Raw genomic sequence first — 3,669 nt, 5'->3', positions numbered from 1 at the left:
GTCTGTCATGAATAAAAGACGCTAAGTGAATTTAAGAAAATCGGAGGCACAATTTCTTCATCCTGCAAACTGATTAATTGGATTCGGGGTCAAGTGTGGAATTCTGAGTGACATTGCGTGTGAGCGAGATGACGTTCTTTCAAAAATTAAAATGGACATGAATTTCCATATTTTACAGATATATTGACTGTCCCCTCTATCTGGGGCTGGAAATTAATGTTTGCACTGTCAGATCATGTGAATATATTTTGTTTAACTAAGCAAAGATTGCCTTGTCAGTTTGGGAATAATTTGAGCACACGCTTGTATGAAAGAGAGGGTATGTTTGAGAAGCATTTGCGATGTGCCAGCCTATTTGATTCTAGTAGATAACATAGAAGGAAAGACATCCAAAAATCCTCATTTCATCTGTTTGCTTGAACCCTCAAAGTCTTTTTGATGGATGTTTTCCCACCATAAGAAATGCTTATTATTAACTAATAACTGTTTACTAGAAATTTGTTTTCACAATAAGTTTTTTTTTTCCATAATTCTTGCTTAAAAAAGCAGTGATCAGTATTCCCATAAATTAAAAAAAAAAAAAAAAAAAAAAAAGACTATAAATTATAGTGATTTCTCCACTTTACAAAGACAGGCATATTAAATAAAACATAATTATAGAAAGTGGTATATATGTGCTGTCTAAATTTTTTCTGTAGATTGAAATACTGCCAGATACTGGAATATTTCCCCACCTAAAACCTACAGGTAAGGAAAACGGCAGGAAATCAAAACATACTACATGAACCGGTGGCTGATTGCTAGCTCAGATGTACAACATACAAGAACTATGGTTACTTTTAAAGTAAAATATGGAGCAATGGCATACTCTGTAGTACGTCTGCTAACATACAGCATTTCTGTGCATTATAACTGTCCTCCGATAAGCAGTGCAGAAGTGCTGTGTGTTTTCAGTAGGTGAAGCAGTAATGTAACTCAAAATACAGTATATAATAATTAAACAACAGTGTTATGTAGCACTGCTGTCTCACAGCTCCTGGGTATCAGAATCGGTCAGTCGTTCATTTGTCAGACGTGAACAAATACATATTTGAAGAAACATGTATTTAGATAAGGATGTGCTGATAAGTAAGGCAGTACTAATAAGAATAAAAAGGCAAGTACAGACAAATATAAGTACAATAAATAGTAAATAAATAGTAAATAGTGAATACTGAGTAGTAATGTCTAGGGGTCCAGAAGAGAAGTAATAATTAAGCATCAGTAATAAAGTGTTGCACTGCAGGACTACTTGCTGTTAAGTAGTTTGATGGCCTGTAGGTAAAAGCTGTTCTTCAGTCTTGTTGTCCCGGAACGGCTACAACGGATGTGTCTGCTGGACGGCACTGTCACAAGCAGGTGGTGAGCAGGGTGGGCGCAGTCCTTAATGATGTTTCGGGCCTTTCTCAAACAGCGTGTTTGGTAAATGTCCTGTAGGGCCAGGAATTTATTTCCAGTGATGAGCTCAGCTCTTCTCACCACTCTCTGATGAGCTTTGCGGTCAGAAGAAGAGCAGCTGCCGTACCATACAGTGATGCAGCTTGTCGGAATGCTCTCTGTGGTGCAGCGGTAGAAGTTTGACATGATGCCGGAGGAGATGCCAAACCTCTTAAGCCTCTGCAGGAAGTAGAGACGATGATGGGCTGCTCTCACTGGGTGGTGCGAGAGGGTATGGGTTCGATCCCCGCTCAGTCTGTGTGGAGTGTGTGTGTGTTCTCCCTGTGTCTGTGTGGGTTTCGTCTGGGTGCTCTGGTTTCCTCCCACAGTCCAAAGACATGCTGTTGAGGTTCACCCATAGTGTGTGAGTAACAGAGAGAGTGTGATGTGGATGAGTGACCCAGTGTAAGTAGTGTATCTAGTAGTGTAAGTCACCACGGTGAATAAGGGGTGTGGGCTGTTAACACTACATAGAGTTCACTGCAAGTCCCTTTGGAGAAAAGCGTCTGCTAAATAAATAAATGTAAATGTATTATGCAACTCTCAAAGGTTCTTGTGGCTCTGCAACACTGCGTCTCTGACATGCTTTGCCTTTTGACGGCAATTTCTTTCTTGGTTGGTGTGAGACACATTGATGCCAGTCACATACTGAAAACAGTCACAGAAGATCTTTGTTTTTCTCCATCTGTCAGTGCTGTAGGCTGTCCGTAGTTTGAATGTTAAAAAGTCCATTTCGGTGGCATGTGTCACTGCTGATGCCAGTCTATTGGGCAGCCGGTAGGTCGTGATACTCATGATCTGTCATTTGCTTTATTACCGCAGTTGATGTGTTGCGGTCAGGGGGCTGTCGCGTTGCAAGCTCCGAGCAGCGGGTTACTCTGCGCTTCTCCTGGGTCGATGCCTGCAATTAGAGGAGGCTTTTCCGCGCTGTGCTTCCTGTGCAATTTATGTACATTTGTGCCACAGATGAAATCAGCAGTGCTAATGTCAATGAAGCCACGATGCATTTTTCTTCACTTTCTGTGTGCTTTTTCTAAGTTAATAACTGACATTATCTAAAGTCCTCAGGGCTTTTTCCTAAAGGGCCCTGCAACTCCCCTAATAGAAACTTTGTAGGCAATATTGCATGATGCTGAATAAAGTCCTTTGAGATATCATCTTTATATATTTACTTTTCTGACCAATGTGCAATTTGGCCAAGACAGATCTGCTCTAATTTTAACTGGATACATATAGAAGGCAGCAAGTAAATGATTCCCAGCTAGAGTCATTTTTTTAAAAAAATTGTGTATACTGTAAACAAATGATGCATTATAAATACTGTTATAAAGAATTAATGCAACAAAATGACTTGTAATAATTTGCTTTGTGTAACGTTGAAATGCTGCACGTAATACCACAGAATGTGCTTTTTTCGGTTGGCTTCGACTTTTAAAAATTACTGAAATGATTGTATCAAATAAAAATAGACTGAACTTCAACTTTTCTTTCAGTTCCTCTTATGAATAAACATCAGAGTTTGCTCTCACTACAATAGTTGGTCGTTCATGCTGCTCTCACGGAGAGCACTTTTTCATGTCCAGGTACTTCCGATTTAATATTTGTTGGAGAAGCATTGAGCTGTAATTGGTCAAATGAAGCTTGTGGCTTGGAATTCTCGTCTCTTATTTGACTCACCTAGAACTTTTCCACTCTATGTGCAAGTCATGGATTAACCGCTAATACTACCATGGTTACTTATAAGAACATTTTACTCCATCAGTGGCTCTCACAACAACAGACATATCCAGTTGATTAATTCTGTAATTTTCTCTGAACCCGAAGGATTTTCAGATGCTTTTTGTATTGTTAAAGCCTTCAAATGTAAAATTGGTGGAAGAGGCCTTGAATTCTCCAACCTCCTCAAGAAATACAACAAGCAATTTCAGTCTGTGTCAGAATCAAAAGCAGGAGAAAGCCGATTTTCCTTTGAGCACAAAAAGCACGTCCATGCCTGTCTCAGGTTGGATGTTCTTTAAAAAGGTGTGGGTGGTGGAAATGGTGTGCAAAATCCTCCACTATAGGTATGTTATTCTTCACATTTTTCTATGCCAAAAAGTGTCTGTCCTTACTCAGAGCATAACAATGAATATTTTTGACAGATAACAAATACATACAGCTTTTCTCCCAGGAAAGGAGTACCTGGACGTTAAA

Source organism: Scleropages formosus, chromosome 12, assembly GCF_900964775.1.
Source record: "Scleropages formosus chromosome 12, fSclFor1.1, whole genome shotgun sequence".
Classification (NCBI taxonomy): Eukaryota; Metazoa; Chordata; class Actinopteri; order Osteoglossiformes; family Osteoglossidae; genus Scleropages; species Scleropages formosus.
The sequence above is the reverse complement of the archived record's forward strand: the minus strand, read 5'-3'. Positions refer to the sequence as shown.